Raw genomic sequence first — 16282 nt, forward strand, 5'->3', positions numbered from 1 at the left:
GTATCCAGATTAAAGAGGAACAAAACAATTTTAGGTTTGAAATATTTACCCCCAACTTGAAATCTGACTTGTAGTTTGTGTCCAAATCTTGGCACTGCATCTTTACTATTTTACTCCCTTATGTAACCCACCCCCTTCAAGCACAGAGCAAGGCCAATCCATCCCTAAGATCTGGTGGCTGTCCACAAACATCAGTGGGACCTGCTTGAAGCTGGGATAATGAGGGAGTCTGAGTCGCCATTTTCCTCCCCAATCCTGGTGGTCAGGATACGGAGCGGTGAAGTAAAGCTGTCTGTTGATTACAGAAAACTAAATCTTCAGACTATAAATGATGCATACGCCTCCCTGAACCTTCTTGGCACTGACGGGATCAAAATGGACCTCAAATCTGGATACTACCAGATTGAGATGGCTGGAGAGGACAAAGCCTAAACCGCCTTTGTCATGCCTCCAGGTTTCTAGGAGTGGAACGGGGTGCTGCAGGGAGTCACAAATGCTCCAAGTACATTCCAGCAGTTGATGGAGCGAGGCATGGCGGACTTGCATCTCAAACATGTACTTGTCTTCTTGGATAATAGCGTGTTTTTTGATACACTGGGAGAGCATGAAGACCGCCTTCTGTGTGTGCTATCCCGATTGAAGGACTTTGGACTAAAATTATCACCTGATAAATTCGTGTTCTTCCAGTCTTTTGTATGCTATGTGGGACACATGCTGTCTGAAGAAGGAGTCCAGAAGAACCAGAAGACTGAGTCCCTCAAATCCTGGCCAGTTCGCCTCAGGCTGAAGGAGCTGTGCTCTTTTCTGGGCTTTGCCGGATACTACAGATGATTTATTGAAGACTATATTGTGGTCTGTCGCTCTGCCAAGGTGAAGAACTCTGGAGGGTGCTTTGGAGAAAAGTGGTCCAGTGACCAGCAGACCTCCTTTGAAACTGTCATCTCCAAGTTAACCTCTGCTCCAATGCTTGGATTTGCTCATCCAAAGCCTCCATATATTTTACTCTCAGATGCAAGCACAACCGGGTTGGACACGGTGCTCTACCTGGAGCAAGATGGCAAGCTTCGTGTCATTGTTTATGTCAGTTGAGGACTTTCACTTCAGTGAGATGATGTACCTGCCCCATGAACTGGAATTCTTGGCCCTGATGTGGAGCATTGTGGAGACGTTCCACTCATCTATGTTCTCACCTCAGCCAATCTGGATGCCATGAACCACCGGTGGTTGGCAGCACTATCAGCATGTTCCTTCAGATTGCAATGTCAAGATGGTTGACAAAATCAAGATGCTGATGATGCTAATTTATTCATCATTCTATAATTTATTTTTTATTATTATGGCATACCAAAGCACATCTGCTTTGACCAGGAACCCGATATTTTGTCCAAGCTTATCAAGGAGCTTTACAAGGTCGCTGGTATAAGGAAGAGCAGAAATTCAGTCAAACAATTCAACCGAACCTTGTTTGGGATGCTCAGGAATCTGGAGAATAAGCAGAAGTCATGCATAAACTAAAGCGAGGAGGGTGTAACCCAGGTGATTTTTAGAGCTATACACACCTATCTGCCTGTTTTATTATAGTCTTGCCATTCAAAATATTGTGATACTTTGTAGTGTTCTCGTGCACATTTCTTCCATTTTAATATGGTGTGTGTGTGTGTGTGGTGACACCTGACAGAACCTGCTACTCAAGCACCTCTGCCATTTGTGTGACACTTCTTTGTCAACGTATATGTGTGAGAAACAAAGAGGAATTGGCCAGGTTCCTTCCATCCTTCCATTCGATCCATTCATTCATCATCTGTCTATCAATCACCCCATCTACCAGTCCATCCACTCTGTGGTCCTGTAAATCTAATGGCGAGCTGCCCAAGACCTGAGCGTAAGGAACCATCACAACCACAGGCAACAGTGCCATAGGAAAGGCAGTTGCCTACTTTCCACACAACATCCTATGCCATAGCCATAAAAGACTGGATCAAAAATACTCACTACTCGGACAATATAAACTCTCCTACTCTCCAACTACTAACAGTTGAACTGAACTTTTGAAATACTTTTGCAACAAGCCAAAGTATTTCAAAAGAAACAATTATTCTTGTTTTCATTTCTGTACATATTGTAAATATTGTATATACTGTAGATATCCCCTGTTTGTCAATTCCATCAAAACAACTCACATCCTGTACCATATTACAGTCTCTTGGTTTTGTGTTTTACTTCACGTTTCACTTCCCTCCTTGAGCCGAACTATTTGGTCTTCTGACACTATCCTGTTCCCCTATTTTTTATCTTGTAGTGTACTCGCAATGATGTATGCTACACTTAGTTTTCTAGTGGGGAGAAAAATGTGAATTAAACTTTGGCTATACAATTGTTGGGATAGACTCCAATATAAATCTCTTCATGACAACTCTTTAGAAATAGATCTTCATGAAATTCAGTTTATAAAATCATTACTTACTTTTGTATTCTGCCTAGAGTTTTTACCAATAGGGATTTAATGCTTTACTTGATTACAGAGATAAACAGATTGACAGCATTAAGGTATGCCTTCTACATTTGACCCATCCTTCAATGCCATGAGGCCACCTGTCAGGAGTGCCACAAGCTTGGTTACTACCATAACTGGAGGATTTAGGATTTCACCTATTGTGCCTATAACTATCAAGTAAAAAATCTAGAATTACTAGTCTCATTCAAATCTCCTCACTGCAGCCTTTACCTTAAAAACTTTGCGTGTGGTCCTGTACTTTTTTTGGGCTATGTACCATTAACCAACTTGTGGTCACAAACTATGAAGAATCTTCCGATCAGTGTTGCTAAGTGTCGGAGTGCAGAGTGTCCAGTGAATGATGGGGGCTCCTTTTCCCCTTAAAACTATTGACTTTAGCTGAAAAAGTGCTGATTTATCACATTTCCCTCCACTCCCCCTTCACAAGTTCTACATTCATTGGGACATTTCCAAAAGAACAAAGTTTGTAGCCGCTGGCCCCTGGCTGAGCGTTTGGGGATTTGAGAGAATTGGCTGCCTTGGATCAAACTTGACAGGGGACGTTTTTTTTCCACATAGAAGTTACAATATTACCTATTCATCACCGTGGTCCCCGGGTGCACTTTTGTTTAAAAGTGCTCCCAGTTTTGGCAGTAAGACCCAAGGGACAATGTATGCTTTGGAAGATATAAAATAGTTTGAACAAGACAGCAGGAAAATTAATAAAACACAACTGACTGTAGCTTTAAATCTCAAAACATACCATAACTTCACAATTGTAAACTTACAAGTGAGCAGTGTAATTTATTTCTTCTCTTATTTATTCTTGTAAAAGGTGGATAAAAAATATTAGGTAGTTATAAAATTGCCAGATCAAGGCTGCATGAAAATTATTTAATACAGCTTGCCTTTACATCGCAAACATAACTTGATTTTAAACTTTTATTTGAGGAACAGTGTAATTGACTGTCCAATCTATTCTTGTACAAGTTGGCTAGAGTTGTAAAAAAATCTATGTAATATACAAACTAGTATTGAAACTAGATGCACATTTTGAATGATTAATACTGGATCTTTAGTATAATCAGATCAGAACTAGTATTAGATCACAAGGAATTACATGCATCAAATAAACTAATACTAATATTGTGTGCTTGAAATTACATGTCAATGAAAAGATGTTTTTATAATCATTGTGATATTGCAGTTAATATAAAGTAGCGAGCCTTATTTTTAATATCAAATTAGAATTAGAATTTTTATGTATTGCAATAAGCATATCAACTTAGTGATTGAAAAAAGGACATAAAATACATAAAGTCTGATTAGGACAGCAAGAAACTTAATACTACATGCAGTTCTTCAAAACCGAAAACATAACAACTTGGACAGCGGGAACATTTGTGGTTGCTACTTGATTTACCATCTTTTGCTGAATCAAGAAGTTTTGCAGCAGGAAAAAAACATCCTAGATTGATGTAATGAAGACAGGGGATATGGTATGTTTTGAAATCATGTTTAAAATGTTAAAACAGTGGAGTGGAGAGAATGGGTTGAAATGGTGCATGGGGTTGTAGTAGTTGTGTTATCTCAAAGGTAAAAGGCCTGAGACGCCCGTCAGTCTGAGCTTTTGTCCAGCCGTGTGTTAATGCGTTTACCATCTCAGAAACAGAGACCACAGCTGAAAGACAAAGATGTGTAGAAATGAGGGAGAAGACAGAGAAGGAAACAATCTGTAAGCTTTATATTCAGAGGTGGATAGTACTCAGTTCTCACTTCATTTGAGTAGTTTTCAAACACCACACTTTCACTACTTGAGGAGACCAGTGATGGAAGAAGTACTCAGTGTTGTTATTTAAGTAAAAGTAGAGATACCAGAGGAAAGAAATACTCAAGTAAAAGTAAAAGTATTACATGGAAAAATCTACTAAAGGTATTAAAGTATTTGTTTCAAAATGTGCTTAAAGAGTAAAAGTATTTCATGCAGGTTTTGAGATCTAAGAAAGCTTCATATGTAGTGATTTTGATATAGATTTGTGCTGAATTTTGTTCAGTTGAAACAATTAATTCTGTGTTTTTATTTTTTGCATTTGCTTGTTTGCTTAAATTATGAACATGTCAAAAAATAAACCTGCCAGGCTTCAGTTCAAACAGTTATTAAAAAAAATACTTTTCAGTCCTGTTATGAAATGTAGTGGAGTAGAAAGTACACATACCTGCTCTCAAATGTAGTAAAGTAAAAGTAAAAAGTTTCCAGTTTAAAATGTACTTAAGTAAAGTACTGATACCTAAAATGTATACTTAAGTACAGTACTTAACAGCTTTTACTTTTTGTTACTTTCCACCCATGGAGGAGAGAAAATATACATCAGTGTTATGTCCACTTACTAATTACAAGAGACATGCTAATATTAACTATAATTACTAATATGAAATGAGCATATGAAGTATAAGAAATATAAGGTTGAAAGTAGGCAAAGGTACAGTATATTAAAGGTATGTTGACTTGACATTGTAGGTCTGTATTTGCCCCATCTTTCAATGCCTTTGGCTCAACTAGTCAGGAGTAGTAATGGTCACAAATGGGAAAGGCTGTAATTATTTAGTTGATGTAATGTCATCTGCTAACAAATGGCTGTTTAGACCTCGAAAAACCTTCAGAAATGCATTATTGCATTGGTTAAACCTCAGTGTTTTCAGAAATGTAAACAGTTCCTAATGTGGACCAGGGACTGAATCTTGATTTTACAAAAGTAAAAGAGCTTGCAATACAATATTTGTCAGAAAAATCACATTCAGATATTTTTCCAAACCCGTTAAGCCCCAGTAAGCGTATCTGGTTTCCTCTATGGTGTGAGATGGCTTGCCTGTAGATGTGGTAAGTTGTGTCAATGGAAAAGTTGAGCTGTTGGTCTGTTTAAAGCATAACCATCATGAGCTGCACTGATCTTTTTCTATTTCACTTCTGCGCTGTTCTTCTTTTGCATTTCATCTTTGTCGTAGTTTATTTATATGAAGCATGTGTCATTTGTTAAGTGCAAGAACTCCCACCGTCCACCAGCTGACCATACATTCAGCTTGGACTTAATCTGAAATTTTTCCAATTGCTAAATTATGTTTGGACACTTTTAGCCGACGCTGATCTCTCTGTCCAGCTGTGGGCTTGTTTCAAATCTTTCCGTTCAAAGATTCATAGCTGTTTATGTTGGATAACTATTTTGTACATGTTCTTTACACCTTAGTAGTCATAATTTAAGACATAATTTGGCTAATTTGTCTCGACTCCCCCTGTTGGAATAGACATTGTGAATATATATGATGCGATAACTTTTCTGGTAGAGGGATCCACCACCTGCTTGCCGGTATGGAGATGTTATTGCTTTCTTTGCCTGGAATGTTCAACAACAGAATAAGCATATTTATGTCAAGCTGACAACTACATAATGGTACCAAGCCAAGATATAGACTAGATATGTGGAGGGGAGACTCCGCTCACAATAAATTTCAAGTTTTTTGTGCAATAAATGATAAGATTGATAAGTTTAATGTCTCATTGTGGAATATTCCAGCTGTAACCCCTTGAGACCCTGGCTGCACAGACAAGACCACTCTTGAGGATTTTATAGGTTTTATATAAAGATCTGGAGCAACCACAAAAATAGCACAGGTGGTTAGAAGAAGAGAAGGGGCATTCATCGTATAAAGGTTTATAATTAATCAAAAAGTACAATAAAATGAACTGCAGTATATTATAGTACAGTATTATATGGCAGTATCAGCAGATTGAGTTTAACAATTCACAAAACAACATACAGCAACTTAGCCCAAAAGTACAAATTACAGGCCTACTTGGAACAACCACAGAAATAGCACAGTTGGTTACAATGTTGGACTGACATCAGCTTCTGCACTTACAGTGGCACCATATATACAGTACATTTAAGGACAACAGTACAGTGTAACACAATGCCGTTATAGCTAGCTGATGCTTAGAGCTTGATAAAATAACACAATTAATTCCAATAGGATTATAACAAACTGTGAAAATGTATGTTAGACGTTGTTATATTGCATAAGAAATAAGTTCTATTAATTAATGTGAATATACCAAGGTAACCACATCGCCAACAGAAGATTCCAAATACAGTGGGGACCTTAACAGATATTAATTACACAAACTAGATTATATTTTGACAGCATTCAGTACAAACAACAAAACAACCTTGTCACATCGGCAAAGTAATAACTGTCTCCCAGCAGACAAGAAAAGTCGCATAGTGTAGGCCTACCTTTAATATAGTTTGACTTACAACACAATTAGAGACGGCGCTTCATGACCTGAGTATATGTCATTTGAAGTGTGCATTTACTGTTGATGGTTGCCTTAACATAAATGTTTAGACTGCAGTCTGTCTACTCTTCAAGTGCTGCAGAGGTGTTTTGATGAATGCACAGCTTTATTGTATGTTGCTGACAACCTTAGCTAAACAATCACGAGACAAGTACACGTTCCTTCAATTTCACTTGACCTTTGACATAAAAAATGATTTCTCTCAGTTGCCTGTTTCATAAGATAAACCAGATTTAAAGGTGTTGATAGTTAATTTTCCCAAGTAAGGCCATATACTGCTACAATTGTTGGCTGTATTTATATGAGCTTAAGAATTGTAACTTGCCTTGTATAGATGGGTCATAGATTATTTCAGATTGTCTTTCTTGACAGGGGTGGTGTTGGATTGATGGTCAGGCCTTTCAGGGGTCAAAGGTAGAAGTCTATCGCATGCATCTATGGGCCTCAAGTGGACTGACACAGGCAAAGAAACATTTACTCTCATTCACTAGAGACCAATTCACCTAAAACACTCACATATTTTTGAATGAGGAATGCCACCAAGATGTGAAATCGGAGTTTTAAAAAAATGGTACTGTTCACACCTGTATGAGAAATCCTAGCCTGAGATCAAGAATATACAGTTTTCATTACGAAGATATGAGTCTGGTCACCAGCAAATCTACACGTTTTCAGATGGGCATGATTGACAGGTGTATTAGTCCCAAAACATGCTACATAGGTCTCCATAAACAGTTGATAGTCATGGTCAGTTAAATACAATCAATTCAATCATTGTGTCCTTAGGCAAGACACTTCACCCACATTGCCTAGTATGAAAGTGGTGTGTGTGTGAGTGATGGTGGTGGTCGGAGGGACTGATGGCACTGAGTGGCATGGCAGCCGTGCCTCTGTCAGTGTGCCCCAGGGCAGCTGTGGCTACAATAGTAGCTTACCATCCCCAGGGTATAGAGTGAATGAATAATGCTGTATGAATGAATGCTGAATGAATAATGCTGAAAAATGCTGTGTAAAGCACTATATAAAATAAAGACTTACTTACTTAGTCAATCAGGAATAGAATAGAAAGCCTTTATTGTCATTGTGCACAGTATAATGAGCTGTAGAGGTGCTCCTTCAAAGTGCAAAAAAACCCTCCAAAAAACGAACAAATTAACAGTTCCCAGTGCAAAGTTGAGTTCAGTATGTTGACAAGTTTGAGAAAGAAGCTGTCTGTGAGTCCCTGAATTTGTTCTGGCTGGTATGGATCTGAAGCGCCTGCCAGAAGGCAGCAGATTGAAGATGTGGAAGCCGGGGTGTGTATTGTCCTTTATGATGTTCTTAGCCCTGCTGAGACAGCGGGAGTTATAGATGGTAGATATGGAAGGCAGACTCAGAGGGCAGCCAATAATTTCCTGTGCAGTGTTGGTCACCCTCTGCAGATGCTTCCTGTCAGCCTCTGTGCAGCTAGAGTGCCACACTGACACAGCATAGGTCAGCAGGCTCTCAATGGTGGCACGATAGAAGGTCACCAGCAGGATTGTGTTTTGTTGTGTTAGTTAGTTTAGGAACATGAATGGTCCATTTGTATTAAAAAAAAAATTAACAAAAAATATCACAGGGACTGAAAATTTATTTCTACCATATCAATGAGGACTAGAAAATTAACATTTTGGAATTAAACTTTAATTAATAATCGAGTGCAGATTAAATTTAAGTAACCCTTTTATTGTAAATTAACATATCTCTTGATTAATCTAAAAATACATTCCTAGTTTGAAAAGGATGAATTACTTTTCATCCCTGTGCAGTCAAAAATGCTTATCTAAATGCAAAAATCTTGAAATCTAAAGCCATAGTTTGGCACAGTGATAGAAAATGGAAATGTCAACACATGAGCTTGATTTACAGAAGTATATTACTCAGAAGATCTAACTTGTTCCATTGGTGCTTTTGGATGAGTTTCTGTATTTTTTTTTACCAGTTGTTACCCATCTGTGAACACATGTGAAACTGAGCATAGAGGCAGGAGAGATCAGATGAAGTACTTACTTTTGACTCATTCTCTCGTTAAATGAAGGTCAAATGAGGTCAACTGCACACTGCCACTAAGACACAGGAGCTGTCTCAAGAAACTGCTGACAATTTCATAAAGTTAAGGTTTACAGTATTGGCATTTTAGATATTTCATGACACCTTTGGTGATGTGTTGTGAGCTTCTTCTTCTTCTTTTTTTTTTTTTTTTTTAAGAAGCTGTTTATTGGTAGTTTTCAGAGTCTAGAATGTGATGATGTAATACTCTCAGATGGGGGGAGAATTTCTCTGTTGATTTCATTGTTTTTTGCCATGAAATATCCAAAAGGCAAATTCACAAATGTTGAATCTGATCATTTCCATTTTGTGACTAGAGCCAGGAACTCACTATAACTATTTTTACTATATTACAACAGAAATCAGCATTTTAACTTTATTTATTTTAGTTGCCCCTATCTCTCTTAAATAATACTGGCCTATAGAATGTCGTGATGTCATGTGACACCCATTAATGGCTTATATGGAGAATGTGGCAAAAATTATGATCATGACTTTCTGTTCAAATTAGTGCCTAGTTTTAACACTTCAAGGATTTGGCTATAGATACTTTTGACCAACCGAAGTCATATCTTATCAAATCAAGTCCAAGTCCCACGTCCAAATGAGCCTTCTTACATTTTTAACTACAGGCCCTGCATTTAATTCCCATATAACCTATTTCATATAACTGAACTTTAAAGGGACAGTTCAGAAATTTGGACATAGGGCCTCATTTCCTAGTGAGCCAGAGTGTTGAAGATGTGTGGAGACACTTTAAAAAAAATTCCATCCAGTATTTGCAGAGGTCGCTGGTGCTAGGCTAGTGCATGTCAATGGCCATATTTAGCCTGCCACTAAAAACAGTCTTACCCACTCCACAAAACACCCGAAGCAAATCTATTATTATGCCAGACTATTGATGTAAATGTCCATGTTGATAGCATATTTGAAATAAAACTAACCTTGCATCGCATGAATTGTTGTGCCGCTGCCAAGCTTTCTCTCAGAATGTACAACTCGCTGCTTGCTTTTACTTCTAAAATTATTCTATTGACACAGGCATTCACATCGACAGTCTGGTGTTATAATTGTTTTGCCTTGGGTGTTTTTAGTGGCAGGCTAACTATGGCCATTGACATGCACTAGTCTAGCACCAACGACCTCTGCAAATACAAGAACTGGATGGAATATTTTAAAAAAGTGTCTCCACACATTTCCTAGTGAGCCAACACTCTGGCTCACTAGGAAATGAGGCCCCGTGTCCAAAATCCCAAACTGTCCCTTTAAACCATAACTGAAATATGTTAAAAACATATTTATGTATTTATGTATTAAGCTGTACAAGGTTAAAGGTGCATTGTGTAACTTTTCTGGAAGAGGGTCTGTCAAATGCTTCTGGAATGTGTCGCAATACGGTATTAAACCTTTCTATCTCCATGGAGACCAAACCAGACCAAGTTACAGGTCAGATCTGTGGATAGGCAACTTCACTCACAGTCACAGTGGTTGTTTTTTTCCATGTATTTTTGAGCTAAATACCTGTAATTGAATAAATGTAAGGTAGATCTGTTTAATGACACACTGTGGAACATTCCAGGAAGATTGACGTATCCACAGAAACAAGTAGGTGACAGACCCGTAACCAAAAAGTTACATAGTTCACCTTTAAAAAGCATTTAAACAACACAAACTTTTTGTGTTAAATGTTTTAAATAAGATAAAATAATACCAAAATTAAAACTGTGATCAATGAATATGTGGAAAAAAAGTATTAATTCCCGCAGCCCCACTTAGCTCTAAGGCTAAGTATAATCCTTTAGCCCCTCACCTGAGTCACTGCTCCCAGAAATTCATGACTTCTAATAACACAACCCAAAATATGAGTGCCTACCGTTCAGATTTTTGTGGTGAGTTTTCAATTGAGTTTGGGTGTGGAAGGAGCAGAATTCATGTCTAGCGCAAAGCCGAAACACATGGAGGGTCTGGAGAAGTGGATCGCAGTATCGTCTTTTGCCCCAAATCACCAGAAATGCCTACACTCTATTATTTGACCACAAGGCCAGGGCTAATTGCTTCAGTGTGTGCGCTCCGCGAGACGGCAGCGGTCGGGAAAACTGAGCAGCTGACGTGTCCTGTTGTATTTGATATGGCAGCGAGTTCTCCAGCGCTGCACTTTTAGCTAGGCCCGTGACCCCAGACGCAAAGAAAATAACAATGAATTTTCCTTGACTTCGGGAGTTCAAGGTTTGGAGAGAAGCAGAGAAAGTGGTAGCTCTGAATTTGAGCTGGAATCAGTGTGAAAATGTAGGTTTTATTTCAGCGGTGAAAGTGGGGGGGGCTTGTAAAAGAATTGAATGTTGGGACCAATGTTTTTGAATGAGTTTACCACAAGAAGAGGGTGTTTAGATCTTTAGGTTTTTAAAGTTCTTTCACAAAATTGACTCCTGTGAGCTTTAAGACATGTTATAATGTGGTTACCTCCTCAAAAACATACCTGGAGTTTTGTTTTTTGATTCATTCACACATTCCTGATTAATGAATCCTTTATTATTGGTCTGTCTACATCTTTCAAGTTATCAGCTACCTTTTACCTTTTGTTCAGGAGCAATGCCAGGGCTGAGATTATCTAAATTACTTTAGTGAAGGTGTATGAAGTTTAAAAACACAGTAGAGCACTTCCTGGATTACTGCAACATGTTTTTTTTTTTTATTTGAGAGAAGAATTCAGACTAAATATGCAGTATTTGTGTACTATACATGTGTGAATGAAGCAAAACACAATTCCAGGTATGTTTTTGAAAAAGAAGAGAGAGAAAATATAAGAGAAAAGAGAAAACATAGATCAGAAAATAGCGTAATAAGGGCCCCTTAAGGTGCAACAGTGATTTACAGATTCTTTATTGTGTCACATGTGGGTTCCGGTGTATTAAATAATCTTTGTAGTACATTTTACATTGACTGTAATGTTTCTGTAGGATAATGCTGGTTTCAGTATATAACAAAAACAAAAAATATAAGTTATAATAGGCGATATACCAGTAAATGGATGTTTAATGGCTAAAGAAAGATGAGTACAAAAAGGGTTGGGTTTCAGGAACCGCTAATTTAGATGGCCTTCATCGTAAAAAGTGAGCAAATGCATTTACACTTTGTGAGTTATTTGTGGTAAGTCTAACCACTAACCAGCCTTTTAATGTTACCACTTATACCATATAAATAAATGCAAATAACAGTTCTGGGTTATGTACTCTGTTTTGGAGTAGCAGCAGTTTAGATGGTAGAGATGTATGTTTGCGCACTAACCAGAAAGTTGATGGTTCAACCTCTGGAAATGGTATCACTCACTGCGGTTGTGCCTTGTATAAATGTATGTGATTAGTGGTCAGAGGGGTTAGTACGGGCTGCTTGGTGGCACACTTTTACCAGTATGACGCAGAGTAAATAAATCTCCCAAAAGCGCAATATAAGGTGTCACAATCACAAATTTTGAAGTGCAATATATTTGCAAAAGTAAATACAGACGATAAACTACAATATTGGAACTCATTTATGCCACTGACACAATAACCTAAGAACTTAACTATTATGAAACTATTCCAAGATACAATAAATAAATAAATAGCAGAATAAAACATAACGAGTCATAGAAATTATTTTAGATCTTATCATATAACCAAAAAATAACAAAAAATTTCCCAGTAGTGCAAAGAAAATGTACGCACGATAAATACTGACCCCCCCCGAAATACAAGTCAATATAGTAATTATAGTAACAGGCCTACATTCTTATTATGCCTCATGCCTTACCACTGTTATGTCTGAGTACATAGAAAGGACTGTCATTAGAAACCTGAGACATGATGACCAGACCCCCAAAATAACCTGTAGCTTCATGTACAACTGCAACACTGGAAAAACCCCTTTAAATGTTATGTTGTCTGAAACATGCTCCACCACCACAGCTCCCCGTGCAGCCCACTCTAAAAGACATAATAGACTCTTTATATTCCAGCACCACATTAAAGAGCTCTATAATGAGCCTTATGCAATGTACTGTCATGTTCAATCACGATGGGGAACCAGCAAAAACCTTGGAAAATTTAAACACTACTCAGGAAGCTTTTAGAACTTCATCTATTGGCACATACAATTATTCCCTCCAGCTAAACATATGTAAAACAGACAAGTCCAAAGAGACAATAAATATATACTTTTACTTCCTTTATTATGTTCTTCAGTAATATTAGCACCCTTGGCAATGAAGAACAAAGAACACAGTAAAAATACACTTCACATCATCGCATGTATATTTAAAGATAAAGTTCTGCACATGTCTGTCAGTTGTACATTTTAATTGGTTACAGGTTGCCTCAAATGTACCATTTTTGTGTCCTTGAGCAAGACACTTCCTCTAATTCCAGTTACAGTTTGTGCCTCTTTGCTGCAGGAAAAACATTCAATGTAAAAGTATGATCTTTCTTTTTGAGAGTGTTTCTTTTTGAGAGTGTTTACTCCGCAGTGTTCTGTTTATCTTTGTTGTTTCAGTATCTGAAGACTCATTAAGCCTTATCTAAAATGCAACTAAGAATTACAACATCAAATATCATCAAATATTAATGACACAGTAAACAGGAAAACAAGCCCATCTCCAGAGCCCAAATCCACAAAGACCAAAGTTTGTTTTCACAGTGTTGTTTGTGACTAGGAAAGGAGGTCTCTGGATAACTCATTCATAATGTCAAACTTCAGAGTAGACTTACCCCCAGTAAGGTTGCCTGGCAAATCTAGAATTATATATGTATTTTATTATTTAATTATTTTATACAGAGGGTATCAGTTATGTCACCATTCTTTCAGTGCCACAAACTCAAACACAGCTGAATTTAAAGCAATTTATTTATTTCTGTGGTATATGTGGGACCAAGGAGCTCATTGGTCACCTGCCATCATTCAGAACAAAATCAAATTTCTCTCACCATTGATTAACAGTGTTTAGTGCTTCACTTACTTTGTAAACAGCCATATTTGTTTTAATATGGAGACCCATGTGTGCCTCTGATTGGTTAATCCACCTGTCAGTCACTCCCATCTGAACTCAGGGAGATTAACTGCTTACCATACTTACATCTTCATAAAGTATTGGAGAAATGTGTATTCTATATTGCAGGCCAACCAACAAGGTACACCTGACCATTATCATGGTTTGGGATTTGAAGGGTTTGTCAAATACAGGGACTTAAAATCTCAGTGCAGGTGATCTCTTTGATGATCAAATAAGACACACAAAGATTCGGCCATAACACCTTAAGAAAGCCCAATACCATCTGATCTCTGAAGGTTTAGCTTCCAGGTCAGGTCTGGTACTGGGATGGGAGACTAGAAATAGAAATATATACTAGAAATATCTTTGGTTTGGTCCCTGTTTAGTGTTGGTGAGGGTGAATGTGGGACAAAGGAAGAGAAAGCAAAAAAAAGCAAAGGTAAAAGTAAATGTAAAGCCCAATGTTATTAGTTATTGAATTCAATATTCAATTTGGCCATACCAGCTTGTCAAAGCCTGATCCCATCAGATCTCAGAAGCTAAGCAATGTTGGGCCTGGTTGGTACTTGGATGGGAGACTGCTGGGAAAATCAGGTGCCACAGTGGGGCACCGGTTGTAATAACTGTTGTTGTGTCCTTAGGCAAGGCACTTCACCCACATTCCCTAGTATGAAAGTTGTGTGTGCTGCAGCTTTGCTTCCGTCAGTCTGCCCCAGGGCAGGTGTAGCTACAGTAGTAGTTTACCACCACCGGGTGTGGAGTGAATGAATAATGCAAACTTCTTTGAGTGTCCAAAAAAGCACTATATAAAACTGATGCATTATTAGTTAGTAGTAGTAATAAAGTTATGACTTGATAAGGTATTTCTATTGATATTTGACCAACTTAATAAAAAAAGATAATTGTGATTTGTCTTTTCTGAATTCCAAAGTTGTTAAAAAGTAAACTCCAGAGTTGTTAAAAAAAAACTTTGTCAAACGTTTGACAAAGTTGTCTGCCAGTTTTAAAAATCCTCAAAGTATTTTATTTTCTATTAATGTTCTCTAAAATCCTGTCTTTTAGTATTTTCAATTTTGGGGGCAACATTTAATATGCAATATATTTTGTCTTGTATCAGTTAAAAGTGGAACACATTTTGTGAGAGGTGGAGTCTGAGGAGATTGAGGAGATGATTTGAGGAGCACTGTGTTCCTCTGGGAGTCCTCTTCTCAGATATCAGCTCAAAGAGAGAGGGGTTTCAGAAGAGCAAACAGGCGCAGATAAGAGCAGGAGCACCACACACATTTAAAATACAAGGTTGTGGCAGGTTTTTGTTCCCAAACACAATCTTCCTATTTTTGGAACAATCATTTTTGGATATCCCAAGATTTATGCTGAAATATTATTAATTGTTTATATTATTATAGGACTTGGATTTTTAGTTGCCCTCTTTATGGGTTTGTTTTGGGATTCATTTTTGTTCTTTGTGCATACATTATTTTGTCAAATTTTGGTAGTTTGGTACTTGCTAACGATTATGATTTTGATACAATCTGATATGATTGTGTTTATGAGGGTGCGTTCATAATGGTTTGGCCCTGGTTTGATCCTGTTTTTGTTGTAAAAAAAAACAAACATACATTATTTTATTATATTTGCTTGTCTCTCATTGATGTCTGACCCTGTGTTTGAAAAACAGAGATTTTTTCCTTGGACCCAGCTCTAGTCTATTTTGCAGTATCACTTGTTGAGGTTAGGCTAGTCTTTTTGTTTGATGATAGGGAGTCAGTATTTTGTATTATTTGGTGTTTTCATGAGAAATAACCCCAAGTAAAATCCACATAATGTCTCTCCCAGTCACAATGAACAAGTCCAGTCAAAGGTAATGTTTTAGAATGTGCTTATGTCAAAAATCATTTAAAGGATACTATTTTGAAAGTTATACCAGAACATAAAATCCACTGTTGAACATGATCCTTATTTGATACTGACTTCAAAAACTGACTTTTAATCTTGTAGTTGTGGTTTAATGTTGTCTACAGTGCACAGTCAAGTATGTGTGAATGACGTGCATTACCACTTATTGAGTGGCAAAATCACTTTATTCTGCACAGAAGGTGTTGAAATTTTCTATTTCATATAGATAGCAGCATTATAGCTGTAAGTTGAAATAGAGTGAACATCTACATTTGCATGGTCTATGTTAAGAGTCTTTCTGAAAATATAAAATGCCATTGTTACAGCGAACTGCATGTCCATTAATAGCCTAATTATGGTGTGCTTGTTATTTTAATTGTGTATTTATTTACTTTGTGCCCTTTTTGGAACCAGTTTGAAGCCTGTTTTACGGGGTTTGAGCATAAGC

At 37.5% G+C, this 16282-nt stretch overlaps 1 pseudogene; it reads left to right on the top strand.

Moving 5' to 3' along the window:
* Positions 1–14426: 14426 nt before the first annotated feature.
* Positions 14427–14544, top strand: LOC129407550 (5S ribosomal RNA; annotated as a pseudogene).
* Positions 14545–16282: the final 1738 nt, after the last annotated feature.

This window comes from Boleophthalmus pectinirostris, unplaced genomic scaffold, assembly GCF_026225935.1.
Source record: "Boleophthalmus pectinirostris isolate CB_2022bp ecotype Guang Dong unplaced genomic scaffold, ASM2622593v1 HiC_scaffold_12, whole genome shotgun sequence".
Classification (NCBI taxonomy): Eukaryota; Metazoa; Chordata; class Actinopteri; order Gobiiformes; family Gobiidae; genus Boleophthalmus; species Boleophthalmus pectinirostris.